This window comes from Canis lupus, chromosome 22, assembly GCF_011100685.1.
Source record: "Canis lupus familiaris isolate Mischka breed German Shepherd chromosome 22, alternate assembly UU_Cfam_GSD_1.0, whole genome shotgun sequence".
In the NCBI taxonomy this organism is placed as follows: domain Eukaryota; kingdom Metazoa; phylum Chordata; class Mammalia; order Carnivora; family Canidae; genus Canis; species Canis lupus.
Window position 1 is genome coordinate 51,214,882 of NC_049243.1, and position 26,911 is coordinate 51,241,792.

Here is a 26,911-nt window from a genome sequence, read left to right on the forward strand (position 1 = left end):
GCTTACATAAGCATATATGCTGCTTATGTGGACTTTTTATATGTATGAATTGTTCCATATTTTTTTGAAAAAGCTAAAGAATTCTCTACTCTCTTTTTAGACACTCACTAAAATGTCATTTCTTCTGGGATGACCCTGTGATAGTGAAGGGGAGAAAAATGCTCCTTTCTTGGTCCTTTTGTAGCACACAGAAGTACATAATTTACAAATCTATTGGCCTAAGGAGATTGCAAATTCTTTCATCTGCTCTATCCCATCCTCTTAGTCTATGTCTAATAAGAGAAGTGAAGAAAGACTCTATCCCCAGACAGACTATATACCTCAAGAGCAAGATGAGATTATGTTGGTATCAAAAACAGAAAATGATCATCCTACTGTTCCATTTGCTCTTTCTGAAGAAATTAAGACTCCCTTATCAAGGCCCTCGTTAGGTGAACACAGTGAAGCTGGTGTGTTTGGCATTTTCCACTGTCATCAGAGAATAATGTTTCTGGTTAGGGAAATCTAATTATGTGAAGAAGCATCTAGCATTCTTAGTTAGGGAGATATATCCGACATCAATTTTTTTTAATGACTTGGCTCCTAAGCAAAAAAATGCCATTAAATTCAAGATCTGTGTACTTGATGCCCATTTTACCAGTAGCAGGATGGAGGCAAGAATTATATGGAACTAAGGAAGTCCAGATCAGAAATTCCTTAAGAAAACACTACCATTTTTGGTAACTTACCAATAAGAGATCCCTAAAATTCAAAATTAATGTTTAAATTTTTAAAAAAGCCTTGTGGGTATAACTAAAATAACCCATTTGTAGAATAACTATGACACTGGGCAAGATTGTTGTCATACATAGTGGTCTTCCTCAAAGCTGACAGATGACCCATAAAAACAAATCTCCAACTACCCTTCAAACTCAATAAACTTGAACCAAAGTAAGAACCAAATGCACACCCAACTGTGGGTAAAGTGTGACCAAATGTTACCATGAGTTATATAGACTGGGAATCATAACCTGGCTCTACTTAGGGGGAAGTACCTGCAGACTTAATGCATCTCAAGCTGGATGTGAATGTGAAATAATGAAGCTGTCAGGGGAGGCTCTTAGCAGGTGAGTGGAGGCAACCCCCAAGTGTGCAGCCAGACATGAGAAGTGTTCAGAAACTCTTTTCTTTGCTGGCAGTTGGACTTTTTCACTCCTAAGCTGCTATATTCAGCAAACCTCATCATGAGGATCTTTCCGTTCCTCCAACCTCTCCTGTCTGTTCTTCTCAGCCCCCTCTGGTTTGAGCCTCACTTCACCCTGTGCCAGACCTGTGATGGTATCAGGACTGATTTGACTCAATCATACAGGCCCTCCAGACCCTCTTAAAGATCAAATGTTCTGCTTTAAATGGTGAAATGCTCAGGAAGTGTATTACCTCCAGAATCAAAGAGATTTAATCACGTTCAGAATACTGGACTAAAATATATTTTATTATATTTCATTTTTGGAAAATATATAAACCTTGCTTCCAAAAGGATTTCTTTTTGTTACACACCTTTATTTTACACTTTCAAACATTCCTAGGATATATATTTTACTCTTGTTATGAGACAAACATTTTAAATCAAGCAGCCGTGTATATTTTCTGTACACATTAGCACTCATTTAGTTAGAAAATACTCACTTGTGTAAACAAAGGATTTTCTTGTATATATAAGAAGCAAACAAGGCTGCATTTAGATGCCTTTTAAAATGTGGACTCTACTAATATTAGGAAATATATCTAGTTATAATTTTACTTTTATATTATAGTCCAATGCTATGAAAATTTATCAATATAAAATATACTTTCTTAAAAATAGTTATATATTCCCTGAGAATCTATGTATTTGTAAACAAGCATTTTTCTTTTGAAACCAATCTCAAGGCCATAACCCCTGAAATCAAATTCTTTTTATGTTTCCCTTGATAGTGACTGTCTCCCGTTCTCCCTGCCTATCTCATTTCTCATTCCTGTGTGAGATCTTTTATGGGCATCCAGATAAGTTCTATCTTCTACCCTTTTGTGCTTGTTTGTATTGCATATATGCTAGGTTATTCAGTATACTTTAGGTATTCAGCTTACAACAAGAACAAATAAGGTCTTACCTATATGTGGAGCAGCTTCTCAGTTATGAAGAATTTTATAAGACTTTACCAGCTTCCTCAAATTACAAGTCACTGAAATTAATAGAACATGAGGAAATTAGGAGTTCCCAATGTTCATAAATAAAATATGTGTTAGAAAACCTCTGGCTGTCATTTTAGGTTTGATTTTAGATTAAAGTTGGGTTCTTTCCCCCTCTGTATTTGTTTTAAAAGTAAAATCACAAATCCTGGTACATTTTCTGTGCTTAAGTCATTTGGTTTTTGGCTTTGTACCTTTTTGACACTTGAGATGCTCAATAATGCCACATAGCATAGTTCTTGCTGTGTGCTATTATTTCCAGCACCATATAAAGTTAGCTTTTTATAGGAGAATATTAGGGTGGAGGAAGAAAAAAAGGCTCTACTTTTATATCCCATTAGACAGTTTACTGCCTTTTAAGACACTGATTGTAAGGAATGGGCCATTACCAGTCTTTCATGTTCTTGAATCTGTCTCAAAGGCTTTTTGTTACCGATGGCAGTTAGCTTTCAGAGCTCCATCCTTGTTCCCAACAGATGCCCAAGATGAACTTATTCAGTATTATTTCTTATGCTATCAAATCTGCCTCTCTTGCTACGTCTATTTCTCCTTTTTTAAAATTCTTTTTTTAAAGATGTATTTGAGTGAGAGAGAGAGAGCAGGGGGAGGAGCAGAGGGAGAGGGAAAGAGAGAATCCTGAAGTAGACTCCCCACTCAGCTGAGTGCAGAGCCTGAGGTGGGGCTTGATCCCAGGTCCCTGAGACCATGACCTGAGCTCAAATCAAGAGCGGGCTACTCAACCAAATAAGCCACCCAGGCACCCCCTTTTTTTATTCTAACATCCTCTTAATATCATCTTTTGCCACATAACTTTTTCTACTCTGGCAATACTTCCCCAGGGTTAGAAGAAAGTAGTAATGGGATTTGCCAGTCTATGGAGCAGCCCTGTTGGTTTTTTTCTCAATCAGGATACAGGTGACAATATCATTCTATGGTGCTCTTACTATGACAAAATCATTACTGATTCTGCATTGCCCATTTGTGCTAAGTCTTTCATCTATGATACTTCATGTTCTTTTCTTTCCTTTCTTCCCACCAGCCAAATCCTTATTTAGAACAAGGCTTCTGCTTAGAACCCCTTGTACATTTCTGTGTTCTAGGCTTCTAGCATTTTATACTTTCATAACTGTAAAGTACTACAGCCTGAAAACAAATGACAAAGTCAAGTATCCAGAACATATATAAGAATAGGGCAAACAACCCAGGAGAAAAATGGGCAAAGTATATGAACTGGCAATTTATAGAAGAAGAAATCTGATTGGTCAATAAACATAGGAGAAGATGCTACTTGATAAAAAACCTCACCAATTACTAAAAAGGTATAGAAATATCTTTTCACACTCATTTGAGTGGCTAAAATTTAAAAGTTCGAGATCATGAAATATAGACATGTTAGAAGGAAAACATACTCAAGAATGATAATGGAAATTTATAGGACCAATTTAGAAGTATCTATAAAAAGTAAAAACATACATACCTAACACTTCTATTTCCACATATCTTTTATACAAGAAGAATCATGCAAAAATATTTAGTGCTCCAATGTTAGTAATCACACTCAAGAGAAAAAGACATCCCTCAGTTGTAGAATGACCAAATAAAATGTTTGACAGTCTTAGAACAAAAGATTACGTAGGTGCTAAACTAAATGAAGAAAATGCATATTTATTCATGAGAATAATATGGAAACAGCACTATGTATAACTTATGAAAACATACTTATGCAGATCCATATGCAGATGAATTTAAAGTCTGAAAGGATACAGTTCAAACTCATAATAATGTTATCTTAGAGATACTGGAAAGGGAAACAAAATTGGACGTAGTCATCAAAAAAGACCACTGTTTTAACATTTTTTAAAAAGAATGAAATTATTTCTTATGTAATTGAATTTTTTAAAGTTAAAGAAACATATGGATTATAAAGCAGACTCTAAAGTTTTATAGAACTCCTTCACTTTACAAGTCAAACACGTTGAAAAAATGCAATATCTATTCATATATCACTATCAGGACAACCATATGCTTATAGGATTTTTTTCCAGTCAATTAATCTTTTCAATGATACTGCCTTTGTATGTATTACCTGGATCTAGTTTTATGGAGTATGTTTGTATATGCATGTGAATGTATACTTGCATGTGGGATATACAGAATCCACACAAATGTATTTATAATTATATACCTTGATTCTCCCTATTATGCAAATCAGTTGACAATGCACAAATATACAAAGTAAAAAAGTCCAGATGATAAAAATGTGCAAATAATAGTGTGTAAATTACTTGACAGTGTACACAATACATTTTACAACATGTCACATATACAACTGCTAGATTCAAAAGTATGTAACTTCATCAGTATCAGTGTAAAATTCCTTACTTTGATGTATGATTTTATACCAACCTCAAAGAACAAGAATTTTAAAAATATTTTCAATCCATTAATTTAGTATGTTTAAATAGACTCTCAAAGAAATCATCTGTTCCATGTTTGATGTGCCTTTAATTTGAAGTCTATATCCTAGCAGAAAATCAGAGTCAATGATCTAACATAGTTTCCTCCCTCATTTCTATCGTATGTGATTTATGCAGGAATCATTTGCTTAAACAGCTATAAAATTATTGAAAATAATTTAAACATGTCTGAGTGTATATATTTTAAAGATAAGTCTGTTTTGTTGAACGAATCTTTAAAAATTCTAAAACTGTATTCCAACAAAATAACAATCATAATTCACCATCTTTCTTAACAGTTTCTTATAACATAGTAACATTGTGATTTCATTTAATACATGCTTACTTAACATAAAACAGCTGTTAATCATATCAATATACCAAACATTAGTCAAGAAATAATTAACTTGGGATAGTAGGCAGTACACCAAGATTTATTAATAATGAGCTTGCCGAATCTTAGCAGATGACAAGGCTTAAATAACTCAAATTTTTATGCGTCACTTGTCACAGCCACTTGTCCTAAATAGAATAAATATCCCTGAGTTGTCAAGATTTGCCAAACAAATTACAAATTTAATGCTATAATCTGTTGACATCACCAACCAATCTGTACTCCACAATTCTGGATGTGAACAATGCAGTGCAACCTTACTGATTCAGCAGAAGTTCTCAGATTCTATTTCCACAGGCCCCTTGTTACTATTCCATCTTTTCAAAAATTATTTCTAAGATTGTGTTTCCTGAGTCCATGGTGATTGCACTCATTTAAATCAGTTTTTTAAAATAGCCTTATACTGTAGTCATTTGGATATATATATATATATATATCACAGTGCACACCTGAAACTTACACAATGTTATATGTCAATAAAGCTGGAGAAAAAGCTAAAGACTAAAAAATACACCTGAAAGTATTTGTCTGATTTAAAGGGTAGAACAAAAAGTCTCACATGTAAATATTATCATCTGCCTATAGCCTCAGCAGGCTCAGCTCAATTATTGGTTACTATTCACAACCTATAAAAACAGAGCTTTGGGATCCCTGGGTGGCGCAGTGGTTTGGCGCCTGCCTTTGGCCCAGGGCGCGATCCTGGGGACCCCAGATCGAATCCCACGTCGGGCTCCCGGTGCATGGAGCCTGCTTCTCCCTCTGCCTGTGTCTCTGCCTCTCTCTCTCTCTCTGTGACTATCATAAATAAATAAAAATTAAAAAAAAACAAACAGAGCTTTTATAATGGACTCTAGATGGGAAGGAAAAATCAGCCTCAAATTTGCCATGAATCTGGGAGGTGAGATAAATGAGGGGTGTAGTCATATGTACTAACATGCAACTCATGAATCTATGTATTCTCATGTGATCCTTTTCCTAGGATGCTCACTTTGTGGATGGCCTATGTACATACTCACTGTCTGAAGATCTGTCTTTGGTAAGATATGGTATTTTCCCCAATCCTTATTTTTGTGTTCTGCCATTTTGCTGTGCAATATCACACCAAAGGCACGTGTCTGTACTGAATAAAAAGTGTAACGCTGAGTTCATCAAAATGCCTCATCACCCAGAGATCTAAGGGAAATGAAACTTACTCTATTAATAACTTTGTATATTAACATTGTGGGAATATACTTATCAATATAATTGTATTAATTATGCAATCAGAGGGTCAAATTTTTACTATCAGGGAAAAAATCGCTTATATACTTCACAATTCTCTTTGGGTTACTATCAATTAAAATAATTTGAGTACTCATCACACATCTCAACGTGCTTGTAGCGGAGTAAATTATGATGACATTACTTATACTACCACACAGCAAATATTCAACTCAGTAAATAAAAATGATATCAATAACATTTTAGTGGGCTTCCCTTCTGCAAAAAGAAAAGGAACCATTAAAACTTAGTAATACCGGAATTTAAAATATTTTACCAGGTTATGTAATAAATACACTTTAAGAACATTTTTTTATCCAGCAGCTCTTTTTTCCCCCCTGACAATCACCTTTACGCACGCTATATTTTTCTTCAAAGGATTAAGCTTCTGCACAAGACAGTCCCTAGCAACCCTAACACCTTGCTGTCTGTCCAGAGCCTCACGATGGCTCTGTATCAGACTAACCAATTTAGAATGGTATCAAAAGGTATGCATCTTCCACATGAAACAGTACAGACTACAGATAAGAAATGAACAATTAGGTTGATTTTATGAAATGTGTTGAACAAATGTAAAAACAGAGATGGCCAGAGGCACTTCCACCTGTCAGGCTACACTTTGACCCGTAGAAGCTAACACACGGAAGGGCTGCTTTGCACACCAGCTTAGCTGACTGACTAGGTGAAAGCACCTCTTGTGGTACTTGGCACAATGTAGGCACTGAATAAATGCTAATATCTCTTCCCTTACTAACGTGGATAATGGTCGCTGGTACAACACAACTTGTAAGTCCCCTTGAATGTCGCTCCTCAACACAAAACAGCCAGCTGCTGCCCCTTGATTCCAGGCTGTCTGCCATCAAGACTTTGCTCCCAGGTTCCATTTCCAGGGGCCTAGGGCCTCTCAACCCCTCTGTAAAAGGTCTCAGCCAACTGTGTGTTTCCCTACCAGCTGCTGCCTTCCTTTGTTCATCTTCCAGACCAGTACCAGCGGCTTTCTTGTGGCTGATTTTCTTTTTAGTCTTTGCAGACTAATCGCGGACAGCTGCAAGCTAATGAATCCCTCCAGGTGTCTGCCCTTAGGTTAGAATGTGGCGCGGCCAGAAACAAGACAGTAAGAGCAGTAAGATGTGCCATCCATTATTTTGACTCAATTTCTGTTCATTCTGGCCTCATTTTACAGAGCTTTATAAAATTCAATTCACCCCCACCACCAAAAATGAGCACAAGGCATTTCTTTTAAACTGACTGAAAGAAGAAAATAGTTTCATTTTAGAAAATTGCTTGAGACTTGAGACTTTACCAAACTCTGCTAATGCCTAAATGACCTTGTTTTATTAAATAACATGAGTTTAGATTTTATTTGTTGTTTTGGCCTACAAGTTTCCTCTTTTAAAAAAAAAAATTCAATGAAAATCCTGTTCGGCAATTTATTTCTTGAAATCAAGCGCTATCCTTAGGCTAGCCAAAAAAATTAAATACACAATTGGAGTACCAAAGCCTGAAACAAGTAATCTTTTCATGAGGAAATTAACTTACAGGCAAGAATGAATTTTTAAAAAGGTTTTATTTATTTATTCATGATAGACACACAGAGAGAGGCAGAGACATTGAGGGAGAAGCAGGCTCCCTTTGGGAGCCCCATGTGGAACTCGATCCCAGGACCCCAGAATCACGACCTGAGTCAAGGGTAGACGTTCAACCACTGAGCCACCCAGGCGTCCCAAGAATGAATTTTTAATAAAATGAAAATATAATGCCATCCATCTGTGGTTCTGTATTAGCGCTTACTTGGTGCCTTAAAGTAGCGAACATAGTACCTAACATGTAGTAGGTTCTCAATAAATATGTGCTGAATCAATAAGGAATGAATGACTATCAGAAGACTATCTGAGTGAAATGAGTCAGAGAAAGACAACTACCATATGATTTCACTCATGTGGAATTTAAGAAACAAAACAGAAGACCATAGGGGAAGGGAACAAAAAATAAAATAAGACAAAAATCAGAGAGGGAGACAAATCATAAGAGACTCCTAACCATAGGAAACAAACTGACGGTTGCTGGGGGGTGGTGGTAAGGGGATGGGCATTAAGGAGCGCATGTGATGTGATGAGTGCTGGGAGTGATATGCAACTGATGAATCACTGAATTCTACCCCTGTCACTAATAATACAGAATATGTTAACTAAATTTAACTTAAATTTAACTTTCAAAAATAATTTGAAAAAAAGAAGCCTACAATCCTCACTTGAATCATTGCTCAGAAATGGTGACCGTCCATGTCAAGTCTTTCAGACATTCCTGAGTTCAAAAACCCCAGTAAGTGCAACATAGCAATGAGCAAATTACATCTCCCAGACAAACTGTCTTCAGAAATTCTATTTTATGTTGTTTTTATTGGTCTTTTGTAAATATAATAATCTTTTCCCCTTCTTTTACTCATTTTCAGTAACTTTTTCTGGCTAGAATGAGGCACTGGGGAATAACAGTATTTTGATTCTGAGTTTCAAAGCAGATTTCTTTAACCATTAGGACTTCTCCCCATATTAAGAATACCCATCTGATTAAATCCAATCAAGATTCATTGGATTTTATATCTAGTGTGTCACCTATTCTTCAAAAATTCCTTTCTTAACACCAATCACAGATTCAGTAGCCTGTTTATTTATGAGACCACAGAGAGGAGGTGACTTTCAGAGTTATATACAACCAGGATAACCTTTCTTTGCAAATCTCCTGTTTAGAGTTTAAGGAACTTTGATTAGGGGAAGGAAGGCCAGTATTGGACTCTCATGAACCTAGACAAAATCACAGATGTGTTATGATCTCTGGCTTTCTAAATCCAAGGGATATAAGAAGAGGCAAACATGAAGATTGTCAAGGAGTCTAGGCAGCTGTGGGAAGATATAATAGATGTAATAAAAAAGAAGCATGAGGGGGCGCCTAGGTGGCTCAGTCAGTTAAGTGTCTGCCGTTGGCTCAGGTCATGATCCCAGTGTCCTGGGATTGAGCCCCGAGTCAGGCTCTGCTGCAATCAGTAAGGTGTATGCTTCTCCCTCTCCCTCCGCTATTCCTCCTGCTTATGTTCTCTTGCTCTGTCAAATAAATAAATAAAATCTTTTTTTTTTTAAGCATGACATGAGCACTTTTTCCTACCTTTAGTCTAGTCTAGGGGTTGGCAAACTTCCTCTGTAAAGATCAGATGGTAAATATTGTAGGCTCTGGGGGCCATAGGATTTCTGTTGGAACTGTAGAAACCTGTGTAGCATCATAAAGCAGCCATGGACCATAGATAAACAAATAGGCATGGAGTTGCATTAAACTTTATTTACAAAGTCAGGCAGTAAGCAGGATTTGGCCCACCAGCCATGGTTTGCTGATTCCTGCTCTAGTCAACGGCAAACATTCAACTTCAGCACTGCTTTAACTCTTTAGAAGCTTAGCAAAGACAAAGCATCTCAGCTTTGAATGGGCTTTACTGGCAGCATCTGAGTTCAGGAAATAGGAAAATATTTCTTTTTCTTTAAGATTTTATACACAGAGAGAGAGAGAGGCAGAGACACAGGCAGAGGGAGAAGCAGGCTCCATGCAGGGAGCCCGATGTGGGACTTGATCCTGGGACTCCAGGATCACGCCCTGGGTCAAGGGCAGGGTCAAGGGCAGGTGCTAGCCACCCAGGGGTCCCTAGGAAAGTATTTAACATTTTATTTCCAGAGAAAATTCCAGAAAAATGCACATGGAGGAAAGAATATACCAGTAAATGCGGCATACACTAGCACAATAAAATGTGAATATATTGTTAAATTATGTTGTATGAGCCTAAGTGTTTTGCCAAGACTAAAAGAAGGTAAGCTGGTATCTTAGAAAGAATATAGATATTGGATGATTTTCCTCTCACTTTCTAACTTGTGTGATCTTAGAATAGTGTATTTTATAATTCACTCATTCATTTACTTGATAACATATCTAATAAAAATGATAATCATGACTATAGTTAAATTTTACTGTGGGCTCTTAGGCATGAACATGAGAATAATAGAATCTACTAGTCTCTGAGATATGTATAATTATTACCCTGATTTTGCAGACAGAGGGAGGTTAAATAACTTGTCCTATGTCACCCACTACTGAGTTACAGATTGTATCCTGAAACTGAGTCCTTCTCTTATCCCCACCTGAGCACCCACAGGATGCCCACATCTGTAGCTTTATACTGGAGACTAGGAATGCAGACTTTCCCCTCATCCCCCAGGAAAGAAGTTCTTTCCTTCTCTGCATCTCAGCATTGGTTAGGTGGAGTTAATGTCATGCATGTGGTGATAGGACGAGGAGGTGATATTCCTCACCTGTGATACTTAGCCCCAAGTAGTCTTTTTTTTTTTTTTTTTTTTTATGATAGTCACACACACACAGAGAGAGAGAGAGAGGCAGAGACATAGGCAGAGGGAGAAGCAGGCTCCATGCACCGGGAGCCCAACGTGGGATTCGATCCCGGGTCTCCAGTATCGCGCCCTGGGCCAAAGGCAGGCGCCAAACCGCTGTGCCACCCAGGGATCCCCCAAGTAGTCTTTACTTAAAATTAGTCTCCTTCAGTTCAACTTCAATTTGGTGTCAAGATTTGTAGTCACTAGTAGTTTCAAAATAAAGTAATATAACTCCCTGGGCAAATATAGCTTATCTTCTATTAGACACACATGAGTAAGAATTGCCTAAGAACCTTTATTTGTTTTATATTTAGGTAAATCCCGATTAGGCTTTTTTATTTTATTTTCATTTATTTTATTTTTTTTTACTTACTTGCTAAAGCACTGACATGGTGGGAGAAGGCATATGAATATTTGCTGCAATTAATATGAAGATTAAGAACCCCAGTTTCAAACCATCAGGATTTAATTAACCTCAGTGCTCAATCCCTACTGTTGCTTATTTGCAGTCCCCACTCTCCCCCTCATAGATTTTGTCTTTACATAGCAAGTGCAGAGAGATAGTTTTACCAGGCTGCACAGAGATTAGTATAAAAATTCAAAGGCAAAAAAGAACAATGATACTGACATAGAATTTTGTAAAAATTAAAAATTCTTGTACATACTTACCAAATTTTAAGAATTCATGCTGAAAATGCATAAAGTATATTTTTGAATATAAAAATAGGTGTGCATGATCATATCAGAGAAAGAAAAACTGCATAATTATGAAAATTATCATATACATCATATATAAAATAAGGCTTCATGTCAATTTGCTGGACTATGTTTATTTAGAAACTTCCTTCCTTCATCCTCTTGACCCCGTGCCCAACCAACACAAGGAAACAGATGAATAAAGCAAAATAATTTTGGAGTGCATAAATAAGCCCAAAAGCAAGCCCAATATCCAGCGGGCAGAGAGTGTGATAGAACACAGAATGAGAGCCATGAGCAGAAGCTGAAGTCTAGATGGGTCACAGATATATACTCAGAGTCAATATGACCCTAAGGGCTGGGGGCTGGGCTTCTGCTGCTATTGGAGGACAGGAGGCTGATGCTGAGCTGAGGTGTGTCTGAAAAGCTGGAAGTTCCACAAAGGCTGCTCTGCATTTTAAATGGAGACCAGAAGAACACTGCTTTCCTGGTCAGGCAAGCAGAAAGTTGCTGGACTTCTGTCCAGATCCACACAGAGGCCAAGAGTCTCCTAAGAGACACTAGGACCCCAAACCTGAGCCAATCAAAGTGTATATTCCAAATTTACACTGTCCTCTACACTACAGTAGCTCAAGGGTCTCTCCTCTCTCCTCCCACAAGCCACAAAGGTAACATAAGGACTAGTCCAGAATTGGTTACTAATCCTGGAATTCCAGCAACACTGACCTCAGATAGAAAGAAAACTTCACTGGAATTGCACTAGAGCCAAACACACTACAAACCATTGAAGAAAATCAACTATTACAATGGATAATTAGAAGATGGGGAAGAATCATAAAGAAATTCTAAAGAAGGAGCCTCAGTGTCCATCAAAAGATGAATGGATAAGGAACATGTAGTCTATATATACAATGGAATATTACTCAGCCATCAGAAAGGACGAATACCCACCATTTGCTTCGACATAGATGGAACTGGAGGGTATAATGCTGAGTGGAGTAAGTTAATCAGAGAAAGACAATCATTATATGGTTTCACTCATACGGGGAATATAAAAAATAGTGAAAGGGATCATAGGGGAAAGGAGGGAAAATGAGTGGGAAAAATTAGAGAGGGTGACAAAACACGAGAGACTCCTAACTCTGGGAAATGAACAGGGGTAGTGGAAGGGGAGGCGGGCAGGGGGATAGAGTGACCGGGTGACAGGAACTGAGGAGGGCACCTGACAGGATGAGCACTGGGTGTCATACTACACGTTGGCAAATCAAACCTCAATAAAAATATATATATATATTTAAAAAATAAACATGTTTAAAACGTTTAAAGAGATAAATGGTTAGAAAGAAAATGGTTAAGAACAGAGCTATGACATAAAATAACAGCCATATCTGAAAACGTTAAACAGAAAATCTAGATAAACAGGTTGTAGATGTTGGGACAAAGAGTCCCATGAATAAGGTGGATAGCAGAGCAGACACACTGAGGAAGAAAATTATCCAGAGTTCAGCAAAGAAGTTGAGGAGGAAAATATGTAAAAAACTTTATGAGATATGGAAATGATACAAAAAGATGTCTAATGGAAGGGTAGAGAAGACAAATGCACTAAGTAGAGAGAAGTTAGAAGTTAGAAAGTTAGAAGACAGAAGTTAGTAAGCAAAATCTACAACATGGGAAATGGAAGAAGGTTTAACAAGCTGTAATCAGTATTCTAGAAAATAAAGAATAGAGAGAATGAAGAACAATACACCAGGATTTGTAAAGATAATACCCAAAAATCTCCAGGAAAAAAAGGCATGAGTCTCCTAGACAAAAACAAAAACAAAAACAAACAAACAAAAAAAAAAACCCCTACTAGAAAAAAGATAAAGAGCCTGCCTAAATGTAAGTAAGGCCATAACATTGCAAAGACAAGCAGTAAATCTTAAAAACTATCAAAGAAAAAACACAGATATGTTAACAACAACAACAATAACAACAACATAAAAACAAAAACACTAAAGTACTACAATTAGACTCACAGGAGGGTTGTATTCCAGAATACAAGGGAATGATGTCAAAGTTTGGGGAGAAACTAATTACCAACTAAGAGTTCTCTACTCAGTCAAGCTATTAGTAAAAAATAAGATAAAGACATTCTCAGAAAAGTGGATAAGAAGGAGGCATATCTGACCAGGAATAAAAGGATGGCAGTACACTTAATCTATGTCATTAAAAACCTTCTTTAACAAAAGCTAAAATAAAAACTTAATTCTCAAGCCAGCATTTTCGATCATCAGACATAACAAAAGCTTTGGTCTCAGAGGTTAGGCAGATTGTATAAATGTGAGAAATGTTGGATACAAGGCAAGTGGGGGGTGAAGGAGAGGATAAGACTTGCAGCAAATTAGAGCATTCATGCTTCATTTTCTTGTACTCATCCTCAACAAAGATGTGTGGGCACGCACACCGGGGCATGCGCTCTTGTACCTGGCCCATAGCTGCAAGATCTACCACAGTTAAACACCAACCCTTTCTCCCAGCTTTACTTCACCTTCATTTCTCATTTTATTTTAACATCTCATTTGGGGGAAGGAATTCGGTTATAGTGACTTACATCATTATATTTCAGGCCCTGGATGCCTGGCCTAAATACATAACAAATGTTCGTTGAGTATCTTATTTATGAAAACATCTCCTTTTCTATCTATTATGAGAATGTATTCACCAAAAATTCTCATACTTTCATGAAAATGGGAACACATCCCACTTTTTCCGTATTATCTAGAAATGAATCTGATCAACAATAATTTTCGTAATGGCAACTGTGGTAGTTATCTTTGTTCTAATAGTGGCGACTAATATTTATTAGGCATTTAAAACTTATTTTTTATATATTTATTTCTATTTTATTTGGTATCTTTATCTTGGTATATTAAGTATGTTTTAGTATCTTCAGGTTCATCCCTGAATCCCAAGGCCTAGGGGCATGGGAGCTGAGGAGTCCAGGAGCATAAAGGGGAAGAGAGGGAAGAGACTTCTTGTCTCCACAATCCAGTGGCCTCCCTCAGGGTAGACACCAACTACTTTCCCACAGCCCTGTGTGGCTCAGGGTAGAAACCCATTTTTAAGGGCCACAGAGTTTTCCCCTCAGAGGAGGAGGCTCTGCACTTGTCAACACAGTTTTGCTAAGCAGGGCTCAGGTATTAGAACATGCAACCCCAGGAGAGGTAGGAGTCAGCCCTCCTATGACCTCATTGGCCTTGAGGGAAGAGCTGGGTAGGGCTTTCCTACATGGCATTATTCCTTTTTAGTCTAGCTGATTAGTTGGTGAAATTAATTTAATTTCATAGACTGTCAAGGGAATTCTGTTCCACTGACTGCCATGACCAGCAGGGAGAGTGTCTTTGACTGTCAACACAAGACTTCTGTGCTAGTCTGTTCACATTTGTTTCATGTGAATATCTGGCATAAGGCAGATGCCGTTTAATTTCAAATGAGGAATGAACTTAAAAGCCAGGAGTTGTATCTGAATTTTATTTAAATTTTCTATCACTAAGTTGCCATAGAATGACTTAAAAAGGCAGTGTATGTAATATAAAATTCATATACGATCAATATATGATCAACCTGTCCTTGAGTATATAAAGGGCTCATTGAGCATTAGAAAGTACATTCCAAGAAGTACAGGGAGCTTTGTTCCTGCTTGAGGCTTCTGGGATCTGATGAGTTAATTGGGAAGAAAAGGGTAAAATGCAAACAGACACACACACAGGCACACAGACACACACACCAGATGTGGGAACCAAACAGAATGAAGCATTAACTTCCATGGACAAACTGTCACAGTTCAGAGAGAGGAGGGGCAAGTGTTGCTGAGGTATGGGAAGCTGCATGAACACAGGTCCTGCAGGGTGGGTCATGTATTGGTAGGAGGAGGCATTCCAGGGAAAAAGGGGAGGAAGGAATGTAAGGAAAAGAAAATGAGCAGCTGGTGTTCAGAAGAGGACAAAATACAATATGGCATCTGCTACTTCTTTTTACTTCAATATGTTTGCATATCAAAAGAGAATCCTTTATGCTTTTTAAAATTCACTCTCATACAATAAGATATTAATTCTCATAATCTTTTTGAGAAATAAAGATAGGGGCACCTGTGTGGCTTAGTGGTTGAGCATCTGCCTTCAGCCCAGGGTGTGATCCCGGGGTCCTGGGATCAAGTCCCACATTGGGCTCCCTGCATGGAGCCTGCTTCTCCCTCTGCCTGTGTCTCTGTCTCTCTGTCTCTGTCTCTCTCTCTCTCTCTGTCTCTCTGTATCTCTCATGAATAAATAAATAAAATCATAAAAAAATATGCATATCCTTCGACCTAGAAATTGTCCTAGGAACCTATTTTAAAAAATACAACACATGCACACAAGATATATATGTGTGTATGTGTGTGTGAGCATGTGTTCAACACAATTAATCACTGTAGTCAAAAACTGAAAATCATGTAAATGTCTATTAGCAGGGAGACAGTTAAAAGCATTTTATTAAAAACCATGAAACTGATAAAGATGAAAGAAGGAAGGAAGAAAGGAGAAAGAAGGGAGGGAATTATCTGTGGCAGAATTTATTACTTTCATTAAAACCTCTTATGCTATTTGGAGTATTATTTTTGTCATCTACAAATATTTAAAATGTAACTATAAACATGCTGATTTCTCGGAAACCACTAAATATTTCCAAAGAATATTGTCTTCCATGTTCAGTGTAAAAAAAAAAATCATGACTTCTGCCCTCAAAATCCACTTTTAAAATCCCTTCTTTCACTGTGCAATGGCAAATCCCTCCCCAGCTGTCTCTTCTAAATCCATTCAAAAAGAACTCCTAAGTACCTGCTGGACGCCAGACTATGGATATCCTTAAAAATCACGTCTGCAATTTCTATCTTTAGACCCCCTGCCTTCCTAATATTCTGAATAGTATCTGCATATCTAATTTCAGTTTAAGTAAGTCTGTGACCCTGTTTGAGAATCTAATGAAGCCTTAGTTCCTTTAGAAATCCTCAAGCACAAGGGGGCTTGGGTGGCTCAGTGGTTGACCATCTGCCTTCAGCCCAGGGTGTGATCCCAGGTCTTGGGATCAAGTCCCACATCAGGCTTCCTTTGGGGAGCCTGCTTCTCCCTCTGTCTGTGTCTCTGCCTCTCTCTCTGTGTCTCTCATGAATATATAAATAAAATCTTATTAAAAAAAAAAGAAATCTTCAAGCACAGATCTTTGCACATAGCCTGAGAGCATTTACTGATGCCTGGACCCAGGGATAAAACCTCTGTACTTGACCAAAAGCTTTCACAACTATTCCTCTTGTTGAAGCCTCATGATTTTGTCCATTATTTAACAAAAATATATCAGGTCTTCCTTGTCCTGTGACAAATGAATTCCTTCAGAGGGCAAGTATAGAATTGTCAAGGATTCAGGTAAGCACTTTTGGTTGAATTCTGTTACTCTAGCTCTCTCTTCAATATGTGTTTTCATAAAAATCAATAAGTAATTCCAAGAGCAACACTGCACATAAAGATTAATGCAGGGAAAACAGGTCTTTGGTGCTTTTCCACAAAGTATTATAAATCTCAATTACATATATTACAAATTAGTCTTTGCTGTGTCTTTTTGTAACTGCAATAAAAATGTACATTCTGCAATAAATCATACTTATAGATAAATAACGACTTCCTTTCTCTATTCATTTGTAAAGTTTTCTTCTGATATCACGTACTGCAGAATGAAATACAGTTTAACATCATTTAAATCTATGAATCAATTTTTAGCAGCATCATCAGCAAAGTTCAATTCACATTCTTCTATGATTGGAGTAAAAGTCATTTTCTTTCATCACATTTTATGGCCATATTTAATATCAGATTTACAGGAGACAATTATGAAAGTAATGGAATGCCAATAGAAAAAAATGGGGGAATTTTAAAGTAAAGCAAATCCTGTATTAAAACTGAAACATTAGGTCAGAATAGGTGGCTTTATGAGCAATCCCATTTCAGCAAGAAATGGGGTAGTTTCGAGCACAGAACACTACGAGTGAGGAAAGAAACCACTGATGCTATTTCTCATCAATATTTGATAAAACTGATTTATGACTCATACAGAGAGCTTAATCTGTACCTTGTCGTCAATACCACCCAAAGTCAAATAAGGAAAATACCACAAAGTGGATAACAGCTAAAATATATTTTCTGTTGGAAAAAAATATCAGTCCCAAATTCCAGTATCAATAATAGGCTTCTTCAGAAGTGACTTGGGAGTATATGAGAATCTGGCAGACTACAGTCACTGTGAATTTTTTTTTTCATTTTATTAAAAGAATATCATCACCTATCATCAAAAAATATAAAATATAAAAAATATAAAAGAATATCATCACCTATCATCAAAAAATATAAAATATAAAAAATATAAAAGAATATCATCACCTATCATCAAAAAATTTTTCAAAGATTATGAGTCATCACCTTAAATTTGTATATGCATCCCAAATCCACATAGTGACTTCTGTGATCCTAATGACCTGTAGTTATAAAGGCCTAATAATATTTTAAAGAAAGCATATAAGGAAAGCTTTATGATTTTATTAATAGAAAGGACCAATAAGGTAAATAATTTTTACATCATATACCTAATAAAGGAATTAATATGCATTTTCGAAATCACTTTAAGTAAACTTGTTGGTTAATTTGCAGTATTTAACAAGCAAAATTGATGGAACTCCTGGGTGGCTTGGCGGTTGAGCATCTATCTGCCTTTGGCTCTGGGCGTGATCCAGTTCCAGGATCAAGTCCCACATCGGGCTCCCTGTGGGGAGCCTGCTTCTCCCTCTGCCTATGTCTATGTCTCTCATGAATAAATAAAGTCTTAAAAAAATAAAAAGCAATATTAAATCTCAGAAAGAAAGTTAATTAATGCACACAGCTATAAAGTACATATAGAAAGCACATAAATCATAATGGAACTTTAAATTTACCTCAAATAAGTGTGAACCTGATTGCAATATACCAAATACCATATTTCTTATTTCTTTTTTTTAAAGATTTTTTATTCATTTATTCATGAGAGATACAGAGAGAGGCAGAGACATAGGCAGAGGGAGAAGCAGGCTCCCTGTGGGGAGCCTGATGCAGACTGATCCCAGGACTCCAGGATTACAACCTGAGCCGAAGGCAGACATTCAACCACTGAGTCACCCAGGTGCCCCATTTTTCTTGATTTCGATGTTCTCTCCCACATCTCTAGCATCTGTGTCTATCATCTCATTTTGCATCAAAAGCATACTTGCTATTTTTGCTGCCACTGCCTTGAATCTTTGCCCAAATGTTGATAACTCGGTAAATTATCTTGTAAAACTGCACTGTCTCGGGCAGCTGGGTGGCTCAGTGGTTGAGCATCTGCTTTTGGCTCAGGTTGTGATCCCGGGGTCCTGGAATCGAGTCCCACATCGGGCTCCTTGCAGGGAGCCTGCTTCTCCCTCTGCCTATTTCTCTGCCTCTGTATGTCTCTCATAAATAAATAAATAAAATCTTTAAAAAAAAACTGCACTGTCTCCCAGGTATATTCTTTCATATGTCAATTCTTACATAGAAATCAGATTTATAATGTGCCAACTCTGTCATATAGTATGCCAGGAGGGCGGGGAGAGGACAGATGGCAAGCCAGAGACCTGCACTGAGTGGTCCTCAGTTTGCCCAAGGCATCACCATCACCCTCCTCCACACTTATCCTTCTGTCCCAGAGACGTGGTGATGGGAGGGGAAAGCAGCATGTCTGGTGGATTGTCATGCTGGAGGACATGTCCCTTCCTCTATCATAATGAGACCCTCTAATGAACCAGCTGTCCTGAAAAGCCATGAGGAATGGCAGTGGCCCACTGCTGACTTCACAGATCATGCAGGCTTTGACCTTAGCACTTGGGCAGCAAGACTTGGCTCCCAACTGTGGCCCATGTGTGACTTTGGGCGAATCAGTTCTTTCTCATCTTATTCTCCTCACTTTTAATTGAGGATAATGACACCTTACGGGTTTATTGTGAGGATGAAAAACCTCAGATAGCAAACGTTTTGCCTGGTGCTAGATACATAATAAGTAATCGATAAATGATAGCTGTGCTTGTCCTAAGTTATGACAGTAATTACAATAATAAACATCATCTGTGGGTAATTATTCACCATAAGAACATAGTGTTTGTTATTTCCTGGCTTTACCTTTGACTACTGCATATAAAGAATAGGGAAAACAGTCCACTACATTCAGTCCAGGTAGCATTAAAATCATGTATAACTCTTTTTTTCTATTAGTTATTTTCAGAATGTCCTGTTTATGGTTTGATTTTGCTAATGGACTTCCTCTATCTATATTAATTATTTCAATCAGATTTAGTTTATTATAGATTTTTACAACTTTGGGCTTCTGTGTTTTCTTCATGTGATTCTGAAGGTTAATGACAAGAAATGTCTGATATCTATTTACCTCCTAAGTGACTTCTCAGGATGAATTTTATCCTTATATGTCATTTCCTGGGTTGTTCTATCAAAACTAAACCTGTTTTGATCACTTGGGTGTATACAAATCTCGAATTGTAAAGCTGTACACCTGAAATTTACATAATAAAAATAAAAATAACAAAGAAATAAGTAAAAGAAGACAGTCAACTTCTCTTCCCTCTTGGAAGCCACACATTATGGAACAAGTCTGATCATAACTTCATTCCAATTATGAGAAAACACCAGATAGAACCAAATTGAGAGACATTCTACATAGTGCTTCTGAAAGCATAGTCATGAAAGACAAAGCTGACAAACTTACAGATTGGAAGAGATTAGGGAATTAACAACTAAGTACAATGTGGGATTCTGGGTAGGATCTGAGATAGAAGAAGATCATCAGTGGATCAACTGGTGAAATTTAATAGGATGTATACTATAGTTAATAGCACTGTGTCACATTAATGTCTTAGCTGTAATGAGGTAGTACAGTTGTATAAGAAGTTACCATTCTGAGAACCCGGGTAATGTGTAAAAAGGAACTCTCTGTGCTATTTTGTCACTTTTATGTGCATCTAAAATTAGTTCAAAATAAAAAGTTTAAAAAAATAAGTAAAGACAGGAAAAAAAAACCAACAAAAAACTCTGAACATGTTTTGTTTTTACCTGACTGTTCAATGAATGGAGAGTTCAAACCTGAATAGATTTGTACTCATCTGCTGTACCCAATTTCTTACCTCTCTTGAAAGATCATGACAAGTAAATTGCCAGTTTAATGGCATTTGCTGTGATTTCCTTCCCACGTGTGATAGATGTGTTGTTGCTTTTTTTTCTAACTGGCATATCACATCTGTTGGGATAGTTTCTTCTGTACCTACTGTCTTACCAAAGATGAGTGATGCTAACCTTCTACTACAAAATTAAGATTACAACTAACTTCGCAAGGTATTCTTTTAGCTTTATTCTTAATTAAACATTGATCTAAACTGTAAAAAGTTTGCAGGAAATGGTAAGTTTTAGTGGGAGTCTATGAATCAGGAGAAGTGAGTTTAGCCCTGCCTCTGTGAGGAATTCTCTAGAACTCTGACCTTGTTCACTCTGACGCTCAGTGGCCCTCTCAATAAAACTGTGTGGGTGAACCAAATGACTACTATCTTTTCTAGTCAAAATTCCTCTAGTTTCAACTTTCAGTGCCATTGCAGAAAATCACAATTTCTTAGACTGCATACCTCCCATGTTGATAAGCATGTGGAAACAGAGAGGAAAGGAGACACTGCCTGAAAGAGGGTTTAGTACTCAGAAAATGGAAGGAAGTAAGACACATTTTCAAAACCAGATACTTTAATGTAGTGTTTTGGTTTCACCTGTAGAGTATAGTGGTTTTGGGTCTCATCTGTCCCCAAACCTTTTTACCATGTGCTTCACCCCAACCCCCACTCTCACTGCAATCACAAAATGTGAAAGTCTGCTAAACAGATTCTGTGATCTCCAAATATGTCCTTCCAATAATGTATATTCCTCCACAGGTTTGGAATGTGGGGAATATGTGATGTCTCAAGTAAACAGGCAAACATCCTGGAAAGGATTGCATTAGTTGAGGGTCTAAGAGTGGGTTGCAGGAAAGGTGCCCAGAAATAAAGATGGAAACGTATTTAAATGGAAGAGAGGGCCAGAAAAGCAAGCAGCATCTCCGTCACCATTTGGTACAGGGATTTACGGAAGGACAGAAAGTAAACCACAGAGTGACGAGGACGATGCAGGAAATAGCATGGCAGTGGCTTTTGTTCAGTGAGCCAAGGGATGCTTTTCTGAGGTCTACAGAAGGAGGGCCTATTGGCAATCTGCCTAAAGACAGGGAGTGGCTCAATGTGAGCTTGAAAACTCAAAGGCACAGGGATAAATGAAAGTATAGGCATGGAGCTCAATGACACTATAGAAAATTCCATGGCATGGCTAAGTATGGATGAGATTCTAATGAGAGAAAGGACAAAAGGAAATATATTTCTAAGAATAACAAGAGAAGAATAATTGATTAATGCAGACCAAATACTGCCAAAAATTGGCCCTCTGGAATTCTGTACATTGATCAGACTGAGATAAAATGTGGGCTGTCAGTTAATAGGAACATAAAACAAGGTGAAGTACATCTTGTCTCCATCCCCCTCTTGCTCTGAGCAATCTGAGTAGGCATAAGGGAATAACATGAGACATGGCTATGCGAATCCGAAAGCATGGTGCTCTGCTCTCTTATTAAAGTTGTCTTTTCTTCCTCAAATAAGAGATGCATTCCTATTTTGTTAGTGCAGCTCAATTTCTGGCTCATCGTGTGCTCATTCTGTGCCAAGTGTTCTAAGCACAATGTCTCAGTCACTTCTAACATCAATCCTACAAGAGAGGTATATCCTTTACGCCATCTTACAGATAAAGACATTGAGGCAGGAAGAGGTTAATTACTTTTCCAAGGTCACCACATTACTATATAGTATGACCAAACCCCAAGGTCATTATCTTGAGCTTTGAATTTTTTCTAAAATAGGTGATTTTTTACTTTGTAAGGCATTCTTGTGCAAGTGCACATATACCTCTATTATATGATTCAGATGTTGCACTAAATGATACACTTTTTATTGCTGAGTCTAAGGACACTAACATTACTACACTACCTCTCATGATCTTCTTGTCTCTCCTATGCGACAGTAAGTTTCAATATTTAGATTATACCCTGTAAATACTGAAGTTGTATTAGCTTTGGTTTTTATGGTGAGTAGATACCAGAGACTAGGTTTGATTGGTCGAGTGTCTTCATGTAAAATGAAGTTCTCTGAATTCTTGGCTTCTTCAACAGTAACTCAAATGAGCTGGACACATTATTTCTCTGAGGGCTCTGTGAGCCCTGTGTCCTCATAGCCTAGACTTGAGTTCTGACACAATTTCAGTTGTCTCTGATGGCTTCCCTTAGAACTGACTGGAGATCCTGGGTTCCCCTGGGGCTACTCCTGTTTGAGCGTTGCTCGGCAAAAAAAGAAAAGGAACCTGACTCGATAATTTTTCCTGGATGCCCATTGGATGCTTTCTTTAACTCTGAATTCCAGAAACTTTAGTAAGAAATGCCTCAGTGTTGATTGTCCTCTGCTCATTTACTGAGACAGTTGTGCCCTTTAAATCCATTTATTTAGGTTGTCTTTTTCTGCAATTTTAAAGATTATATCTCTTGCATATTTTTTCAGTTTTAAACATACTGAAAAATGCATTTCTATAGACATGGTTTTCATTCTTTTTGATTGTTACTCACCTGTGAAATCAATTTTAGAGGGCCAGGTATTTGTTAGGTAGCACTGTGGGAGAGAGAAAGGAGGTTTTTGTTTTGTTTTGTTTTGTTTTGTTTTGTTTTTCTAAGATAGGTGTGTTTGTGTGTGTACCAACCACAGCTGTCTCAGTCCAGGTGCTCATAACTGTGCATGCACATTAGAACACCTTTGAGCTCCTAAAAACCAGCTATGCCTTGGATCCTTCCAAGGTTTTCATTTAACAGGTTTGGGTGTGGTGCTTGAGAATTGGAGTGTTTTAAAAGACTCCCCAGGTCATCCTAAGGTGTAGGGTGCCTTGTATTCATCAAGGTTGGTGAGGTGCCTTGTATTGCAATTGTGCCTTGTATTCATCAACACGGGTCAGCATCATCAGGGTCCCTCAGACTGAGGGTCTATCTTCTTCTTTACTTCTCTACCAATTGCTTGTAGGAACAGGGGCCTCCACTTTGAGGTGCCACATGGAGTCCAGGAAGGTCATCCACACGCTGATTCCCGGACTCAAACAGAGGACTGTTCTGATCCTCTGGGAATATTCTTTATTTTAGAATGTCAGCATTCTGCTGGCTCTGCCTGAGGTCCCCAGTAGCCAGAACCCTTTCAGGAAGTATTCTGTTAGACACCTGGTCTTCTGCGATGTGTGGTTTATTAGTTACAGATTTTTCAGAGTCCTTGAATATGAAAATTGCATTTCTGTTTCTCAGTCTCCTTGATGTTTGATGATTTTAGAGATGTTAAGGTGTCTTTACTTTGCTATTTTATGATTGGAGCTCTGTGTAATTTTTCTACTTTAATGGCTCTAGGTTTTAATATATTTTGAAAATTCAGCTTCTCAACATCATCAATATTAAATTTTAGTGAGACACAAAGCAACTTATAAATGAACTTTTATAAGTGAATTAAAATTCAATATATTGTATGACAATTTGATTAGTAAGAAGAGGAAATGTGCTCCTTTTAAATTAAACATGCTTACTTAGATATAAAGTACATTGGTCAAATATATATCCACAATTAGGCTATAATTATTTTAAATTCAACTGCATGCAAAAAGAGATAATCATGTATGTCTAAGAGAATAATTTCTTTTCCTCATTTTTTGGGGAAAATTTTATTTTGTTTTCATAAAGCCTTTAAAGATGATCTAAAATATCACAATTTGTGTATCTACAGAGATGCATTTCAGCCTGAACTATAGTGACCATTTAAAATTTTTTTGATTATAGTACAAAGTTAACATTTCATTATGTAACCGTTAGTCATACAATGGCACTGAACTCAAGCATCATTTGAGAAAAAGAAGCAAACAGATCAAATTAAGCTTGTATAGAAAAGCAAGTCATGAGGAATAGTGAGTATTGCCAACAAAAAGAGACAAAATGGGGAGAAAGAACAACAAGAAAACAACTTAATTCTCTATTATGGCTCTATATCCTAACACAAACATGACTGGTCACCATTAAATTCAAAAGGACATATACTTTGTTCAGTCCATTAGTAAATATTTATAGAGGCTGGCAGTGCACCAGGCCCTGAAGACATGAAGATGAAAAGATGTACTTCCTGTTTTCAAGGAGCTTAAATCCTTGGGAGATAAATGTGCAAATAAACAGTAAGATTATTGCCTTAGTGGGGGCCTGCTGCCCCCAGGGAGGTTCTCTCTCTGAGTTAGGCTTCTCAAGCCAACACACTCTATGAGGAAACTCTCCCGTAATGAGAGTACCCTACATTGGTTGAAGTGGTTATAAGTCATAGCAAAGAAAGTTGAATCAACTTGAATATAATGCAGCATTTTGAATTGAGACACAATTGCTGCATTCAAAATGGCCAGGAAGTGATTTGGTTAAGAAACATGCTTCGAAAGGACTGGACGTTTTTGTGCAAGGGCAGCCTCACTACTGAATGCTGGCCACCCTCCATCTAAGACATGAGGACACCCAGTTAGCCCCTAAGAGAAAGAGTTAGAGGCTCTAACAAGCCATGCATTCTAGCTGCACCTCAGCTATTAGGATTCCTGGAGCTTGTTCCATCAGTTTACCAAATCTATATATCCCATCTCCTATTCTACACCTGTGATTTCCTGCTCATCCCTGAAAGTCATTGGTATAATGCATAAAAGTCCTCTGCTCGTAGGAGCCGAGGGGAAGAATATAAGATTGATTACAAAGCCAGATAAGTTTAAGAGAGTACAGCAAATTGAAATGCTTCCACATCTGTTGGCTTCGAAATTTTTTGACATTAAGAAATTATATCATTGGCCAAAGGGATGAAAGATTATCCGTCTAAATTCAATGCTGGAAATCCACCTCTGAGGGATATTAAAATATAAGAATAACAATTTAAGAATGTTATTTGCAAAACTCATTTTTTCAAGTACCAACTACTTGTTTTTCAGTATTCTCTTCTATCCAAAGGCTGTAGCTTTGTGGTTTAGTTCATATACCAGAAAAGCATTCAATCAGTGCAAGACCTTCACATATTCTTTCTGAAACTCCAGTACTTGGCCCAGAGCTCATTATGCCATCCTGCATGACACCATCTGGGAACTGCTATGACTGAGGCCAGGGTGAGAGGAAGATTTATTAGCCACTGTTTCTGATGTGCAAAGATTGATTGGCTAGGTTCATAGCAGTTGCCATCAGAGTTGACAGGAACTCATGCTCTCTTCCCAGGCCATGAAATCCTTCATTGTACAGCTGCCCACTGAGATATGAAACCACACCAAAAGTCACAAAATAGATTTGGCTTCCAAAGGAGTATAGCTATCACCCTGTTACACACTGAGATTTTTCTCTAAGACCCTGGCTTAAAGTGTCTAGAACTCTCTTAAATGCATCTGGGCCTTGAAACTTTAAGGAAAAATTGTTTGTTTTTTTCAAATGATTCTGATAACAATTCTGTTATGGACTTAATGTTTGTGATCCCCCCAATCCCAAATCCACATGTTGAAGTCCTAACTGCCAGGGCCATAGTATTAGAAAATGGGGCCTTTGGAAGGTTGATTCAATTTAGATAAAGTCATGAAAGTGAGACTCTCATGATGAGATTATTTCCCTTACAAGAAGAGGCCAGAGGGTCTTCTCCCTCTTCCTCCCTCCCTCCCTTCTTCCCATTCTCTTTCTCTCCACTCCCACCACCATGTAAGAACATGGTGAGAAGACAGCCATGTTCAAGCAAGGATAGGGGCCTCACCAGAACCAACCATGTTGGCACCCTGATCTTGGGACTTCCAGACTCCAGACTGGAGAAATGAATTTATGTTATTCACACCACCTGGGCTATGTTATTTTGGTATGGCAGCCTGAGCTGGCCAAGACAAATACTCAAAGCATAAAACAATTGTTTAGAATTCCATGTTCTTTTGTTTCAATAATGAAATTTGTGCAACTTGCATGGAGTTGTAATAAATGTAATGATATCAAATAAACAGCATATGCTACGTACTTTCATTACTATATATAATGGCACATTTCAGGACTTCACAGGACAAACCAGAAACAAATGCATACATTTGAGAACATCATATCCATGTGTAAGCACTTCCCACACATCTATTATACAGTTGATGGATATTCATTAAGTATTTCCTTAGCTGTCTTCTATTCCAGAAAGCTCTTATGCATTCTTCAATGGCTACTTTTTCAGAGATGTAAAACTT

General features: G+C 37.5%; 1 protein-coding gene across 1 annotated transcript in view; it reads right to left on the bottom strand.

Annotated features, from left to right (window-relative positions):
• Positions 1-26,911, bottom strand: part of NALCN (sodium leak channel, non-selective) — a 321,940-nt gene that overhangs the window by 230,234 nt on the left and 64,795 nt on the right.